At 31.8% G+C, this 19,296-nt stretch overlaps 1 protein-coding gene across 3 annotated transcripts in view; it reads left to right on the top strand.

Annotated features, from left to right (window-relative positions):
- Positions 1–19,296, top strand: part of Dab (DAB adaptor protein) — a 70,454-nt gene that overhangs the window by 4,035 nt on the left and 47,123 nt on the right. The gene's annotated exons all lie outside the window — the stretch shown is intronic.

The raw sequence follows: 19,296 nt of genomic DNA, 5'->3' as shown, positions 1-19,296 counted from the left end.
TTGGTGAATCGTCCAGTATCTGTCTAAAAATAAATAAATAAAATTACAATTACTGTGGCGACTGCTTTTCTTGACATTTGGGTTGCCAACCGCCGGCTAAATGTAATAAATAGCGCGATAAATAAATAAAAAAAGCAGTTATGGAATATTTTCCTTATTTTCACCGATGAAATTCAAATGTGTGATTGCGCAGCAGGATTACACGTCGCGAAACGTAAATATTTTCGCATTTAATATTAGGTGTTCACGGATGTTACATTGTGATCGCGAATACAATAAACGACCATGGTGAGAAATTGTTCACGTCGCTTATTAGCACGTCAATAGTTATTTGTGATTGAGCTATAGATAACTTTATAATCAGCATTTGTGAATTACCCACTAAAAACTCATTTTTTTTATCTTCCACCATGAATGCTATAAATTGACAATCCATGCATTCAAACCATCATGATATAATTTAAACGAATCACGACCATAGAATTAAGAATAGTCCAGAAGGAGCGTAGAATCATATTTGAATACATCGGACTGTGTCCAATAATTCCCCCACTATGCTTCACTTTCGCCGCGCGCATTCGTGATGTCGCCGCGTAATGTTGCACAATGGGAAAAAATATAATTATAACACAAATGTAACGTAAAAATAAGCAATCTGTTAATTTCTCTAAAATTTTATTGTGCGCGCGGAAATATTGATTGACACAACAGAGTAGATAAGTAAAGGGTCATTTAATAAGAGTAATTAAATTAATGAACTTTAAACTTAAAATATAAAACAAATTTTATTTTACATAAAACGGATATTTTTATATCATGTTAAATAATATTTGATGTTTTAAAGATAATGTCGGTCAAATGTCCACCACGGTGTTGTTTAATCCGAGATCCAATTTTCATTATTTTCTCGTCAGATGAGCAAAGTAGGGTAAAAAAAATTACTACCCTGGCAACACTAACGAAATGTTCCTTTTGTTTCTTCGACAATCTGACAGACGGAAAAATAATTCAATTTTTAAGTAATGCATTTGTTACATACACATTCATTTGATAATTACACATGAAATGTGATTGCTTCCTGTTTCTTTAAGATCCTAGCAGTATTTCTGCACTTTAAAAGGACACAACACGGCATTGTTGAATTCAAATCAGGAGTTGCGTGCTGAGCGGCGTCTACGAAGAAACTAATGGGTCAAAACGTAAACCTACTCATTTATGAGTAGTTTAGTCGCCTTCTGTTTGATGTGCGTATCGGTTTCTGGACTATTCTTAATTCTATGATCACGATTTTTCTATTTGTAGCGTTCATGGAGGAAAGTTAAAATATGTGTTTTTAGTAGGTAACTCTAAAAAATGCTGATTTTTAAGTTACCTAGTTGTACTAATTACCCCACGATATTATTATTAAAAAAAAAAAAAAAAAACATTACTTTGTATCTTAGATCAAATGCCTAATCCTTAGTTTTGTGTATGTAAATTAATTTTAGTCTTTTTTATTATATCTTATATGTTTTTAATTTCTCTTTTCTTTTCTTTAAAAAAAAAAAAAAAAAAATCTTTCTTTATTTTTACCTTTCACTAAACTTAATCTTTACCATTACTTAAATTGAATTTACACTCTTATTTTATATAATTTATGAAAGATGTTGAAGTTCTATAATTGAGAATATATGTAAAGAACGTTAGTTATGCTCACTTAAAAAATGTATGTATTGTATGTATTCTTGTTGAACTTCCAAATAAATTTTAAAAAAATATATATATTTTTCAAGAGGTTCTCAATATCTATTTGAAATATTTATCAAATGTTATTTGTTTTTCAAACACGAAATTTCAATTTGTTGTTAATGTAACAGGTTCTGCAACTATCTTTGATCAATTTCAGAATATATAATAATACGTAAATACGCCGGGTGCAAGGCCGAATTTCGCTATTTACTAACTATTAGTAAATCGATGATCATCTTAAAGAATTTATATTGTGCAATTCTCACTGACAGGTTTCATGTGATAAATGTACGTTTATATTATTTCCACATACTGGCGTATTCGGACATCTTAATAGCGGTATTTCACGAATCAGACAACCAAACGAGATATTGCTCAGGATTTTTTTTTTAATTTGCGAATTTTTACGTCGTGTATTACGAGGCCCGCCTTGTAAGTGTTTTAAAAAACAATTCAATATTTTTTTCCTTACAAATCGTTTTATTGCTTTTCAAAATACTCGCTTTTAAGTTTATACACTTTTGCATGCGTTAGAACCAATTCTTGAAACAGTTTTTTTTTTCCATTCTGAAGGTGGTATCTTCTAAACATCGTTTTAGAAAGCATTAATACCTTCTTGAGGTTTTACGAAAGACTCATCATTAATGAGGACAAAACAAAATTGATGATTGCCTCCCAACCCCTCATCTATGTATACCGTAATAAAGCTTAAAGTTTTATTTGAAAATAAATACAAAGTTTGACGTTCTTTCTGGTTCATCGTGATCAAGTTACCTATCAGAACGCGATCAAATTATTTAAAAAAAGACTTATGAACTTAATTTCGCTGCAAAACATTTGTTTTTTTCCTGTGTCATAGGCCTAGTCTTTTTTAAAATATAATCTTTGGTCCAATTGATCGATGCATGTATTCTCGAATGGTAAGCACGTTCTTATTTTTATGTTTATTTACAATTTATCTACTATACTTACATAATTATATTATTAAGGGTTTAACAGAAAATAATCACGAAAAACTCATCATTAGCTGGTTTAAGTTATCAAATTTAAAGTAAAAAAATCAACAGGTGCCGGTCATAATAAATAAAAAAAGTAAAGAAACGTATACAGAATGGTGTATGCATAGAATTATAATAGTCCAGAAACCGCGTACGCGCACCAAACTGAAGCCGACTAAACTACTCATAAATCAGTAGTTTTATGTTTTGGCCTTAGTACCCAACTGCCGATTAAAAACTAACTGTGCCGCGTTGTGTCGTTTTTAAGTGTCAAAATACTGCTGGGATTAAATGAGAATAGGTTAGGATCACATTTCATGTGTAAGTAGCGAATTCACAAATGACCACGGCCTCCGTAGTGCAGTGGTCAAGACGCTTGACTCGCGTACTGAAGGTTCCGGGCTCGATTCCCGGTGAGAAAACAAAAATTGCAATGTGATTTTGTTCAAGCCTGGGTGTTTTGTGATGTAATTCACCACTGTAATTGGGCCCCCTGGCCTGTTGTGGTGCAAAAATATAAAAAATATTTAATAATTTGATTGTTTTACCGTCTGTCAGATTGTGAAATAAAGCCAGATTAACATTTTGTTAGTATTGCCAGGGTTGTCGAAGTTTTTACCCGGCTTTCTATTAATAAGCCTTAGTATAATATTAAACGGTATTTATTTACTTAATTACTAAGTCATTATTCAATGTTTTTTTTTACGTTTGCCTAATAAAAGTACATGTTTTTTTTTTATAGTCCAGTTAGGATAATATACCGAGTTCATTTTTTTCTTTATTGTAAGTTTATTTGATATCCACGAACCACCATCTTCATTGTTTGAGGCAACATTACAATTTTGCAGAAAAACACTCCTTGGGTCTTTGATAAAATAATTATGTCAGAGAGGCATTGCTGTTAATGTTCAGTTAATCAATGCAGTAATTTGTTCAATTAATTACGGTTTACGCAGCGTACACAAAGAGTCGTAATGTCACAATCGCTAATGAATTTATGTATGTTTTATATCAGTTGACAATATTGATTAGTTGTGATTACTGCATCTTCAGTCTCCGTTAACCTCCAGTAAACCCAGTCTCGCCATGCCAGTTCATCTTTCCGCTGTGATTGAAGGCATATTAACATTCCACGCCAGTTTTGCTGTAGCTAGAATGACCATCGTGAATGTCGCGACCTTTAGCTGCCCACCTTATGTGGTCAATGCTATTCTATCATATCTCGTTCCTTAAGCTATATCGTTACATCGATGCAACAACATGTTGTTGTCGAAAATGTTAAAAATGTCATGACATGTCATGACATTTTTAACATTTTCGTTCTCAAATAATGTCTAGGAACTGAATTTTTTCAGAAAGGGAGAGAATGAAATAAAAACAATCATTAATGATATGTATTGATTTTGTGATTGAAATTTCACCTCTTGAATGCGATTGGAGTATCTAATTAATGTATATTTTTTTATGAAATACATACTTTCATATGCATTGTCCTTTCTTTCAGATACTCCTAAAGTACGCTAATCTGTTAAATACATTTAGAGATAGGCATCGTCTTCCCCCTACTCAGACATGATTATATATTTATTATGTAAAATAAGTCCCTTTAACAAGTGGTACATAAATACACTACCAGAATAGGCAATTTTTTTAGCTACTTATTAGTAGCATAAAAAATATTTTTTAAATTGTAAATTTGAATTCCCGCCAAAACGGTCATTGCATTGGCCATACGTCACGATTCATGTTCATTATCAACTTTGTTCCAAACCATTCAAATTTTTATAGAACACCGTCACGAATCTTGACGTCACAACCATCAATGCCAAACATGTCGCCTTTTTCTAGTGACATATTTTTCAATATTTTCTTCGTTAAAGTTATATATGAAAACATTTCTCCACAATATCCATATCGATTTCGAAAATACAATCAATTATTCTAAATCCATTTCATATATTTTTGATCCATTTCATATATTTTTGATCCATTTCATATATTTATATCGGTTTTCGTAGTACCGGATATTTCCCTATTAAATTATTTATTTTCTAATATTTCGTTTTAATAATAAGTCTTATTTCACCAGGGTATCAAAATAACGTACACTGGTAAGGTAACGTATCAGAATTCCACTCAGCTTTTTAAAATGAAATAAGTTTATTATCTAATCAAAGAACATATCTTGTTAGATTTGCAGGAAGCAAATCAACACAAAATATGTGTCATAAAGGGTTAAGGCAACATAATATTACGTTAATAAGGCCCTTTAAGGCAACATTTGGTGAAGGTGCACATATTCTCAAATGGTTTAATATGCTTCCCCGAGGAAAATATTACAAGAAAAATTAATATGATGCGGCGATATTTTTATTAATTATGAATAATTCCTATTTCTATAGGCCTCGGTTTAACGAAAACCACCCCCGAAAGTACCAAATAAAATTATTTATTGAGGGAACAGTATTTTGCGTTACAGTATACCGAGGTTTCAATTCTGGCTAGTTTATTTATTTAATATTTTAATTTTTGCACCACAACAGGCCAGGAGGCCCAATTACAGTTGTAAGTTACATCACAAAACACCCAGGCTTGAGAAAAATCACATGTAATGTTTGTGTTCTCACCGGGAATCGAACTCGGAACCTTCCGTGAGTGAGTCAAGCGTCTTGACCACACACCACGGAGGCCGCCTTAATTATTATTTAAAGACCCCAGTTTTGTTGAATAATAATTGTGACTTTAAACACAAGGTCTTCAGAAAACTGTCGAATTGGCCAATCTTTTCTGTTCAGATTTAATTTTGACAAAAAAAAACGAACTTTTGTGATTTCGTACATCAAACGATAGAAAAAATATTGTAATTTTGTCTGATCGGGAGATTCCCTTTCTGCGATTCGTTCGTCCTCCGGCAGTCATGGCCTAGAAACAAAGCGAGCATTCCCACGTAATCATATTATCTTCCACGTCTGTTGATTAAATCATCATCATTTCCTCTCCACTGGCGTTCTGTGTTCTGCGCTGAATGTAGTGGATGAGTTTGTCTCTCCGGTTAAATTGATTCATTCGGAATTAGTATAAAACGGATGTTGCTATCGCTGTCGTATATTTTCCTACTTGGATCGAGTGAATGCCCTGAAAACTATCCATACGATTGCACCCACTCAATATCTATAGTTTATAAGTTAAAATTATATTACATCGTAGTAAAATAAATCTAAGAAACTTTGATTTTAACCGCTTATATATTTTTTTTTCTACCGATCAGTTTCAAAGCTACACAAGCTTATTTATGAAGGCTTAATTAACTAAAGAATCTTATCATATTTTATTTTTTTTATTAAATATTACATCGAAACATATGGAGCTAATAAGTCGAGTCTTTTTGTCATATTGTTTTTGTAAAGATGGGAAGTGTAAAGTGAGATGGATACGATATTTAAAACTAGACAGGAGTGGACTAAAATAAATATTGATTATATTTTTCTTATTATGAAACGCTTTTCTAATTTCTCAAGTTTCCAAGTTGTCTAATTTTAATATTTTATTTTCAACATGAAGAACGTTTTATCCAGTGTGTTTATTAAAATTATGATTATTAACAGATTGCTAATAAAAATGGATATAATTATAACTTAATTGATAAAATATCAAATCTAAAACGCAAACTTATAAATATATATCTATATTCTACTCCCAGAAGTAACCTACCTAAAACCTAAACAATTGTCTAATTCCCTACCATCAAATCGAACCTGCATTCTACACAACTAATAATATAGGAACATTGTTAAAAATCACAAAGACTAAGTCTCTAAATATAAATATTACTGATGGCATAATTTTACGTAGAAATAAATGAAAATGTCACAAAAATGTATGTGATTTAAAATGTTTGTATTTCTTTTTGGAAACAAAAAATCAAAATTTTGCTTTGCCCACTTTCATGTTCAATTTATTATCTTCAAATTATTACGGCAAATTTTAGTTCAATACTTAGTCTTTATTGAGATCCCAGATACCTAAGTTTAGTCTAAATTTAAAATGGCGTAATCTGCCGGTCTTAAAGTCATCGTATTTTAGTTACATAAAACTTTTAAGTATATTTTTTAACAGAAATACATAAAAAAAATATTGTTTTCATCTAATTTATTTAAAAACATTCGTTTTAAAATGGCAAAATCGTATGATTTCCTAATCTTGCGTGCGTTTTACCAGACTACAGCCTTTAACATAGTTGTTATATGTTTATTTTAATCTATAATATATATTTTTAGTTTTTTGGTGATTTAATTTTTTTGCTGATTTAATTTTTAAGATCCTCATGACTTTTTAACTTGTTTTAACTATGTATTTATTTTTTTATCACATCTTTTACTTTATTTTTTAATATGCTGTTTTTTTTTTTTTCTCTCTTTAAATACGCTTTTTGCTATACAACATACCTTCATTTTTTTATTATGACTTTAAATATGTTTCTTACTATGTATTCTGTTTTTATGTTTTTACTGCATTTATTACTTTGTTTTAATAATTTATTTTTTTTGCTAGGTTTTTTTTACTACATTTTTTACTATGTTTTTACTACATTTTTACTATGTTTTTACTACAATTTTACTATGTTTTTACTACAATTTTACTATGTTTTTACTACAATTTTACTATGTTTTTACTACATTTTTTACCATGTTTTTACTCCATTTTTTACTTTGTTTTTCACTTTGTCCTGTATCTTTATAACTGTTTCTATAAATTGATTACTGTTTTTTATATTTTTTTGACTGTTTTAGAACGGGGTAAATAGCCCTAGTTAGACAGTCAAAGCAACTTTACATAAATTATAATTTTGTGTATGTAATATAATGATAATAAATAAATAAATAAATAAATAAATAAATCTTAACCACATATCAGAAACACTCCTTACTCGTCACTAACAAACGACTCCTACTGAATTCTCTTAATCTTGCTATCCTTAAACTCCTATTAGAATTTCTTAATATACACCATCTTCGTCTGTGATGTCCATCCGTAAAAATATGACATTCTTCTTCACAGTCTCAATCTTGGGGATTGGTTTGCAGCAAAGTCCCGTATCTCTTCCTCCACTGCGCTCTATTTTCTGTCATGATATTAGCAATACCAAATTGATAAACTCCTTCCACCTAAAAAATATTTGAATTGTATGAAACTCAGACGTAACGATGAATATTTGTACGAATTCGGGGAAAGCGCTCGCCCTTTCCCGAACTGTTTATAACTACAGTTTTTTATTTATTCAGTTTTGCACATTCACCATAAGTTTTATACAAATTGTTGGATAATTAAAGATAGTCCACTTTACGATTAGCCTGAGGCCCAGGGCAGGGCCTTTTAGCTCGTGCGAAACTCTCATATCGCCAAGCGACCAATCTTTGCAAAGCGAGCAAAAATGAGTGGTATAACTGTTAACTGTCTTCTGTATGCTAACGATGCCGTGCTTCTTGCTAGCAGCAAAGAAGACCCGCAATTCTTGGTAACAGAAGTCTACGCTGTATGCAAGAAAAGCGACTTGCTTATGAATGTTGATAAATCGAAAGTGATGGTTTTTAAAAGGGATGAATATATAACTAAATGTAAGATCAGAATCTAGTAGAAGAATTCGTGTATCTGAGAAGTATGTTTACTAGGGATGGAAAGACTGAGAAAGATATTGAAAAGAGGGTGAGTGCCGGGAACATGATGAACGGTGCACTGAAATCTACTTTGGCAAACAAATGTTTATCGCAGGAGGCAAAACTAGCAGTTCACAATGGAGTTCTACTGCCAACTCTAATGTGTGGGAGCGAAGTATGAAATTGGAAAAATAATTATGTAAGAAAGTTAAATGCTGTCGAAATGAGATCCCTCAGACGAATGTGCGGTAAAACGATGTATGATAGGTGCACAAATGTCGAGATCCGTGAACTGCGTTAGGCTGAGACATTCATTATCGACAGAATCGAGAAAGGGGTGCTGCGTCGGTTTGGACATGTAGAGCGAATGGACAGCGAAAGAACGGCTAAAAATCTACGATGCGAATGTTGATGGATGCAGAAAACGAAGAAGACCGAGCAAGACATGGCACGATCAACTCCATCAAATACTTGAAGATGGACATGTTAAGAGTAGGAATAAGCGGCGTGCGTGCATGAGAAGATGTATTAATGTAGAGGAAGCAAGGTCTGGGTGACATGGCGTTCTATCATCTCTGCCTACCCCTACGGGGAAACGGCTTGATGGTTTGTTGTTGTTGTTGACCAATCTTTTTTTTTTAACGCAACTGATTTTGTGACATTCCACCTCAATGTTTCATGTCACCTGCAGCTTGTTGCAAAATAGGTAGTTTTTTAACGCGACCTTCGTTTTAGTAAATTTTTATTACAGTTCGATAAACACGAAACTAATACACCGATTAGACCTTCGTTTATATACTCGTATTTATCGCGGTTAGGGATTAATCAATTAAATGTACTGCGGTTACTTTAGGTTTAACTAAAAGTACGTTCTATTATTATCTGTAAATTACATATAAAACTATAAAGCTTCATTAATTATTTCACAATACATACGTGCATGTCAATAAATACTCACTTTATTATAAATTTTTCCGAAATTCAAATATAAACACCTAATTAAACACTTAGCCTTTCCCTTAACTATTGGTTTTTCTCTCAATTATGATTAATGTATACAGTTCATAAGATTAGTTCATAAGATTATTTTTATTTTTTACATAAATACCATGAATTATATAACTATATACGGAACATCAATCCATCTAATCTTTACATTCGTTTGAAAATGACCTAACAAGGCGAAACAATGAGGAAGTTCAGTGGTTTTTTTCAAATTTTTTATTTGTTAATATACTGTTAAACTATGTCAATTTTTTTTTTTTTAATTTTTACATATCGTATTATCGGCGCTACGATTTTTTAAAGTTTTGTATTTCTGAAATAACTCCGCGTGTGACGTCAGAGGTTCATTTCCGCTTATTCTCATTCAGTTCTTCCTATTGGTCCAGAAGCGACAAGCAGACCGGAAATCTTCCATAGCTCTCAGATCATGATCCACATGAACCAGTGACGTCATTTAAAGTAGTGCGTTTCTATCAAAATATTTTTTATTATTTTTTCTGTACATTTTCAAGAAACTTTGCCGTACAATTTAATGCACTAATTTTTACCCCGCGTAAGAAAATATTTTTTGTATCCAATTTCCCGTAGGGCTGAAGTTCCTCATTGTCACGAAATTTTTGTTTTTATATTTAAAAAAATAAAATAAAGTGTTCAGTAGACTCAAATCAGTGTTTGATTTCTTATATTTTAAGTTTAAATTTAAATTCTACACAATAAACACCAAATCAATCAATCATTAAATAATGGCCTTAATCCCGCATCAAAATCACCAATCTGTAAAGCACATTTAAGTATTTTTGACAAAAAAAAAACAACTCCGAACTCAATACTTGAATATAAATTTAAAAAAACACACCAGGCCCACCCTTACCCCGAACTCTATACAGTAAAAATTTATTTTTAGAAAATAAAAATACGAGTATATATAAAACGATCTCTCTAAACACGAGTTCTTACTCTATTAGAGAGGTAGAAAGGTTTATATATTTTATGTATACATCATCATCATAATCATTCCCTTTCCGCACCTAATGGTGCACAGGGAACTGCATTGGTACACCAATCGCAACGTATCTTGATCATTTTTGTTACATAAAGGTAAGGTGATCAATCTTACGCTTTAGGTACCTATCTAGGGACTATGAAAGATTCTAGGGTAAAAACACCCTTGTAAATAATATTTCATATCAACCATGTCGAACCCGAGACTTCTTACATAGCAGGCAAATGCGCTCACCATTACACCACGAGGCTGACGTATAGATATGATAAATATACTCTATGTAATTTTATTATATATTTTTTAAAAGAATTTTCAGCAATAAATATTTAAAAAAGCAAATATGCATTATTAAAATAATATTCATGTATTTTTATTTTATTTTATTTATTGTGGTTCACAAAATATAAACAATACATACTAAATTGGTATTATAATCACAATATGTTATGTTTAGATATTGTTCATCAGTTATATGTGAACACAACATGCGCAAATAAGTAAAAAAAAATATAAATATATATTTTCTTCTTAAAATTGACTAGCTTAATCAAATTCTATCAATATTATGAAAGTTATGAAACTAAACTATACTAACAGTTTACTACAATTATTTTACCTAACTAACATTAGGGTCTATTTGATTGAATACATTGCATTACAGTTCTCCTATAATTATTTAATGTATCGTTAAAGATATCAATATCAGCATTACTTTCCACTTAATTATATAATCTTAACATACGTGATAATGCATTGAAGTGAGCCATATTATTATTTAAGGTAATATACAGTAGTTATAGAAGCAAAACATTCGTAAGAAATCAATTGTGATTTTCATATATTTTTTTCTTTTTTCTTTCGTTGTATGAATAATATTAGTTATATTTTTTAACAAAGTTCTGAATTTCTTATGAATGCGAATGAAGAAAAGTGAATGCTTAATGCGAACGAAGAAAAGCGATTGAAGAAATGCGAATGAAGAAAAGCGATTTGCTTATGAATGTTGATAAATCGAAAGTGATGGTTTTTGAAAGGGATGAAAATATAACTAAATGTGAGATCAGCGTGAACGGAGATATTCTGAATCAGGTAGAAGAATTTGTGTACCTGGGAAGTATGTTTACTAGGGACGGAAAGGCCGATAAAGATATTGAAAGGAGGGTGAGTGCCGGGAACAGGGTGAACGGTGCACTAAAATCTACTTTGGCAAACAAATGTTTATCGCAGGAGGCTAAACTAGCAGTTCACAACGGAGTTCTAGTTCCAACTCTAATGTATGGGAGCGAAGTATGGAATTGGAAAAATAATGATGAAAGTAGATTGAATGCTGTCGAAATGCGATCCCTCAGGCGAATGTGTGGTAAAACGATGTATGATAGGTGCACAAATGTCGAGATCCGTGAAGTGTGTAAGGCTGAGACATGCATTATTGACAGAATTAAGAAAGGGGTGCTGCGTTGGTTTGGACATGTAGAGCGAATGGACAGCGAAAGAACGACTAAAAGGATCTACGATGCAAATGTTGATGGATGCAGAAAACGAGGAAGACCGAGAAAGACATGGCACGATCAAGTCCATCAAATACTTGAAGATGGACATGTCAAAAGTAGGAATAATCGGCGTGCGTGCATAAGAAGATTTATGAATGTAGAGGAAGCGAGGTCTGTATGCCAAGATAGAGTGTTATGGCGTTCTATCCTCTCTGCCTACCCCTACGGGGAAACGGCGTGATGGTTTGTTGTTGTTGTTGTTCTAAATTTCTAAAATATTTGGTACATTTCACTGCCGGTCAAAATAATACTGTAAATTGAAATTTCTTATTTTGCAACAGAGAATATGGAAAAGACAATGTTTATTTACGGTATCTTACTGGCTGGCTTATGCTTATTGTTAGAACAGCAATCAAAATACTTGGTGGAAAATGCCAGAAAAATCTCTCGAATTCTTACTGAATGAATGCGATCGCAATATTGAAACCCATTCCACTGTGGAAAATGTCTGCGCGGAAGTTCATGGAAATATGAATCAACAATCGTGTTGTCTACGTGTGACCTTTTAAAAGCGAAAAATTTGTGTGCTATAAATTATATTGACGACTTCTGTTTTTTTAGCTTCTAAAAAACTCTACCAAAATATAACTTTGTATTAATAATTTGAGCGTAAAGTCGCGTTGGGGAAACAAGTTTCTATGTAGATTCATAATTTTTTTGAGACATGAAAGTTTGTAATGAAGACATTATTTTATCTAATATTTTTTATTAATTAGTAATTAAGGATTGATTTCGTTTTTCTTTAAAATTTTGATGCAGATAATACCGATATTTAAATATAAATATAATAAAAGTTCCTTGTTTCCCCAACGCGACGATATGTTAATGTGTATTAACAATATTTTGATTTTGTCCAAATGTTTGTAGACAAAAACGGGATTTCGAATTCAGACTACCAAATAAAGGAGATGGGGAACATTTTCTAGGCATTTACAGTGCTTATGATCTGTCATTGGCTGATTTAAGTGGCCACTTTACACACTGCGTAAAAAAAAATCATGTTTAACAAATCAGCTCAATTAGGGTCGCAAGGTTTCAGCTCTTTTACTTAAGTCATCAGATGGATGAATCGAATAAATATGGGTATTCAAACATAGGCAGAATGGTGAATGTCACACAGTGTTTGAAATGGCCACTTAAACCAACCAATAATAGATCACAAGACCTGTTAATGCCTAGATTTCCATATTTCCTTCTCTAAAATATTGTCCATCTCTTGTTATTTGTTAGTTATATGTAAATATGCATGTTACGAGGTGGCGATCTAATAGCCAAGACGCTTGTCTGACGCACGTTTTCTGGTTCCGTTCCCGGTAAGATCACATTAATGAATTGTATCGCTGCTATTCATCAATATGATTGAGCCATTTGTGGTAAAAGTCCTAAAATTATTAAATTCAGGAATATTTTAATAGCAAGGACATTGTTGTCTTCAACTGTCTAAAGCAAATAAAATTTTCTGTGCGAAAATGTGTATATTCGTAAAAAAATTGAAGTTTCTTCGTCAGCAACCTGTAATTGAAGATGTTGCAAAAAAATTGTCTTTAAACTTTTTTTTTCTGCTTTTACTTTATAAACAATTGAAGATAACCCTGTTGACTTTCTACTGTAATCGGGCCCTGTTTATTGGATACATTAATAAGTGAATCAATTATCTTGTATAATTATATTTATCTTTAGAATAGTCATGATTCTAAAGGTCCACCCCTCACGATCTGAGAGTAAGCTGAATTATGTTCCTGGTACACCGATAAATGAATCATTTAGTACCAATCACCGGGGCGTCCCATCGTTCATATAGTTACAGAGGAATATTCTCGTTGCTTGTTGAATACCTTCCATATTGCTAACAATTTTATTTTTTTAAATAAATTATAAATTATGTAATATTACCGCACCGAATTAAGACCGACGTCTCTTCCAAACTCCCAGCCCCAATACCGTCTTTTTACGTTTTATTTTTACTATTAATATTTTCTAGTAAGCAAAAAATTACGATGTTAACGTTACTATTTTACTTTTTACACGGCTCGCGGCGTCGAATAAATTTTCTACATAGGTTCAAAATACGCGTATTTTCAAAATACTTTTGAACTATCTAATTTTGAACTATCCAAAAACGACACGTTTTGCGCTTTATGGGACAAACGGCACGTGTAAGTACTTACTCCACATACCTGAAACCGTTTAAAAGACCGTGGGTCTTCCTATCGGTTTCACTCGTACTAAAAAGCAATGTTTTTTTTACTCTTTCAAATGATTGAATTTCATGTATTTCGATTTTAATTGTATTTAACTCTACTAATTTCAGTACCCCTAACACTATGAGTTTGGAAAATAATATGGAAGGCTTTGTCGGATATTGTCATTCATCCTCTCGACCATATATTGCAAACACGAATGGTTGCCAAAACTGTATTTACTTGTATCACAATAGCTTATGTTCATTATAGTAATTTTAAAAAAATAATTACATCTCTGTACTGTAATTAGGCCTCTTGGACCCCGATTACAATGGGACGGTAACAGAGTTATCTTTAATTGTCTATAAAGTAAAACAGTATTTTTACTTTGTCCAAATGTTTGTAGACAAAAGACTGGATTTCACCCCTTAGGGGGTCATTAAGAACAACTTATTACAACAGAGATAGAGAAGGGAATATGAAAGTCTAGGCATTTAGGCCACTTCAACCAGCCAATGACAGGTCATAACCCCTTTAAATGCCTGGACTTCCATATTCCCTTTCTCTAAAATGTTTTCCATCTCTGTTGTAATTTATTAATGTAAGTTAATAATTCTGTATGAAAAATTAATATTTATATAATATTTCTTGAAACATCTTTAATTAATCGTTACCGACCAAATTTTTTTTTTACATATATTCTCATTTTCGTGCAGAAAATCCGATTTTGTTTTATAGACAGTTGAAAAGTGCCCGTTTACAATGGGAAGTTAACAGAGTTATCTTCGACTCGACGATAAAGAAAAACCGATATTTGTGTACGAAAATGAGTATATTTGCATGAACATTTAAAGTAGCTTCGTCGGTAACCTATAATTGAACGTATTTATGCAGAAAGCAGCCAGTCCACAATTTAGAAAAAATGAGATATTGATGTTATCGGGTGCAGTAAGGTCATATATGTTCTGCTAAAAACAGCCAGACCGCTTTCATACAAAAATTGTTTTAATGACCTTCTGAAAATGGTGTCCATCACAAAAACGGCATTTCTCAATTTGCAGAAAACACCCACAGCACTGGAAAAATCTTAATGAATTAAAAAAAATATTGAATCTGGTCAAATATATAATTAGATTCTTGTTTGTTATATACAAAAACTAATATATTCATTGTTTATCATTTGTTAAAGCCAAAAACATTCCAACTGTTGTGTAGATCTGTTTATTCACTCATTTCACAAAGGTGCTATTATCTCAGATTTACTTTTCTATAGCTGGCTGCTTTCTGCATAACTACATTCAATTGAACATGTTTAAAAGAAAATATTGTATGCATATTCTGCTTTTTATACAGAAAACTAAATTTTACTCTGTAGATAAAATTGAAGATAAATGTTAACTTCCTATTGTAATCAGGGCCCTGGCCTGTCATCCCAAACTATTTTTCTGTGTCCATGCAATATATTTGAATATTAACTTTAACTATATAGAACGGTCGGTTTCCCAAATAAAAAATATATAACTTAATTTTCACATGTGATGTATTATAAAACTTGCAGCCACGATATTATAATATTCTGCAGTACTTTGCCCGACTAAGCCGTCACTACTCACTAGTCACATACAACACACAACACACATTGTGTATTGGCTGATGTATGCAATCACTAAGGAAGTGGTGGATTATAGTTGAATAAACATTGTGTTCAGATCTAAAGTACATTATTTACTTATTCATAAGTTTATGTATACAAAACTAATGTAAATTGTATGTAGACAACATGTCTCGTCGTTTAGCCATATCGTATTTTACACTGTAGTATTTAAAGAAAAATCGGCTAACTATTGCTATCATTAGTAAAGTCTTATTTTGCAGAATGCTTAATAATGGGCGCTTATTTTTTTAATTAAGATACTCTGGAACTAATTAGTACACCAATTCAGTGCCTCTCATTTACCGCTGGGTGTGGATAGGGATGATGTTTTTAATAGCTTCGATTGAAGAAAGATTGGGGGAAATTTGAAATGCTCCAAAGTACAAAGTGTAAATTGTTCAAGAGAGGGAAGATGCATTTTTCAAATAATTCGGTTTCTTGTTTTTGAAATATTACTAAAACAAACGCTATACAGTAAAAAAAGGAATAATTGTGTATTAGCAAAAACAAGCGATTCTTTTATATAATGTCATCTACTGCCCTCCCCAGCGGTACTATTCTGAACCGTTCTCGCAGCCGTAGAAAACACCTTTATCTCGCGTATTTACACACAAAATACGCTATATAAAAGCTTTTTCTACGCCTGCGAAAGCGTTTGGAATATCACCCCAGGGCTGCAAAAAGTATTAATATTCCTAGATCACCCGAACCAAGCCAAGTTTTTTCAGAATTTTGACACGCCGAGCTAATAGGTTACCTACCCATCACTGCCCTTTACTAACGTAACGGTGACTGATGAAGATACTTTATTTTGTAATGTACATATTATATATGAATAAATATAATTGAATTGATCAGTGGGTTTCAAAAGGTTTAATGTTGTCAGTTTTTCTTAAAAAGTGTTCAGTTCTTCTAAAATTGACGTTTCGTCTGAAAATCAACATTCTGCTACAATAATAAAAATATAATGTATTATAAGATTGAAAAAACGGTGCTTCAAGGCGTAAATAAAGACTCTCTCACTAATATTGGCTACACCTTCAATCGTGACGTCCACCAGTATAATACGCGACAGAGTCAAAATATTCACGTACCTGGATCACGCACGACAAGGTATGGTCTAAGGTCTCTGCTGTACCTTGCTTGTAGCGAGTACAACAGGCTACCGGGGTCCTATAGAACACCAAAAACTGACTATTCATTTAAAAATTACTACTTGAGGAGGTACGTGGAAGGTTAATTTTAGTTATAAGTTCTTCTTTTTCCTCGGATATTTCTTTCTTACTGTATGTAAATGTTTAATATTAATTTTTATTATGATTTGTTTTAATTTATTTGTATTATATACTTAACTTCCTATCTTATTTCAGTTTTATGTACATATTATTGCTTGTTACTATATTACTATATTTTTACCATACCTTTATGTAAATATTTTTTCTGTCCCAAAATGAGTTTGTTGTAACTCCTGGGGTACAAAAAAAATTTGTTTGGTTTAATAAAAAAATAAATTAAAAATACCTTTCCGCAACTAGTGGTGAATAGGGTACTGCATAGGTATACAAATCGAATTACTTAATATTTTTTAAACCATACCAGTAACTCTTTTGAAAAAGGCATAAAAAATGTATTTATAATTTTTTTATGCTATGCAATACATATATTACGAGCATATCAATTTAAAACTAATTGAAATTAGTTTAACACGTTCACTGCCAGCCGTTCACGTTCATCTTGAAATCTGGAAGAAAAATCGACCATGTTTTATTATCAAATTGGCTCGAGGATGCAAATTAAGGCAAAATAATATGTTTACTTTTTTGTGGAAAAACATAAAAATGATAACTCCGCCAACAGGCGGAGGTAGATTAATAAATACTGCTACCAACCTTAACTTTTCTTATCTCATACGCTTACGTTACTCTTTTGAATTTTAAAATGTTATTATTATTAAATTTGTACCTTAAAGCTGAAAGGCTGGAAGTCACATTTTTTGCAAAATTGAGTTATGAATGTCATTTTGTTCATATATTCAGATTCTTTTAATGCTAAAAACATTGTAGTCCTCCGGTATACCACTACTGAAATAGCTTGTTCTAAAACACCAGTAGTCCAGTAATAATACTCATGCTTTCAACAAAATTCAACGGTTTGCTCGTATTAAAGCAATGGATACCGAATAAATCCCACAATTTTTATAACAAACTACCTCTGACGCTGCGAGGGATTTTGCACAAGATTAAGTCTTATTGTCATAATCACTACTTAACCATTATGTCATTTCTTTTGTCGTTAATTTCATTATTATACTTTGCTTTTTTTCACATACTGTTTACATTCATATATTTCATTTATTTGTTTTTTATTTCTATTAATATCATGTCATTAAATTTATATTTACCTGTTATTTTCATAATTAATTAATGTTTAATTTAATAGCACGTAATGTAATGTTTTTTCCCGAATAAAGTTTTATAAATACATTGTTTTTCATTCGATATTCTACATTACTTTTTATACTAAAGTCCGAGAAGGAATTAGGGCGCGGGCCGGGTGGTTAGAACAAAAAACATTAAAGTCCTATAGTTATTTGATAGTCAATATTTTAAATGTTTTTTTCTTAAATATTCTTATCAAAAGCCTATAAATTCAAAAAATCAGCAATAAATTGTGTTTTTACTTCGAGAGATACATTTAAGACAGTTTTACAACTTCAAACCGCTCTCCTAAACAATTTACAAATGTGACTTCCAGCATTTCAGTTTTAAGGTACAGAAATTAATTTGTATTAATTACGGGGGTTTGAATGATTTTCCGACTGGTTTCCGGGCTGTTTATCCTATTATCAGGCACTTGGTACTATATTACTTGAAATTGTGTTGCTTACATTAATGTACATAATATTATGTATAACATTTATTTCTAAGTTAGATTACAAAACCTTAAGGAGAGAAGACGGGAATATTTTCAGAAGCGGTCATGAAAATATACGAATGCCGTTTTTTCGCTTGACAGAATAAACAGCTGATCGCCGTTATTTATAATTTGCTCAATGGCGCTAGTAGCTAGTAGTACTGGGCCTTAACACTCGATCTTCTCACGAACCACGACTTTTTGGAACAATCCCATCACGCTTTTGACGTTAGTTTCAGTTCCTATTTCCCGTTTGACAGTCGACAGCGGTCGGTGGTTCGTTGTCGTTGTCTATGCACGAGGGTTTGTAACAGTGACGAGCATAATCGGTATTATATAATAATATTCGAATAGCCGTAATCGTTTCGACAATCGATTAGGGCCAGTTACACAAAAAATAATCAAGTTAAAAAAGTTTAAAATTAAATAATTTTTGCATTTTGGACAAAATGGACGGAATGGACGGACATTATGCCAATTTTTACGAAGACGCAACTGTTATTTAGCTTTGTAAAAATTTTAACTCAACTTTTTGCGTTGCAACTGGCCTTAATAAAAATAATTCTTTGAGAAATATTTATTTATTTATTTTACAGTTTCAAAATGTA

Source organism: Micrasema longulum, unplaced genomic scaffold (genome assembly GCF_059751315.1).
Source record: "Micrasema longulum isolate JH-2025_06_02 unplaced genomic scaffold, ASM5975131v1 h1tg000607l, whole genome shotgun sequence".
In the NCBI taxonomy this organism is placed as follows: domain Eukaryota; kingdom Metazoa; phylum Arthropoda; class Insecta; order Trichoptera; family Brachycentridae; genus Micrasema; species Micrasema longulum.
The sequence above is the reverse complement of the archived record's forward strand: the minus strand, read 5'-3'. Positions and strand labels throughout refer to the sequence as shown.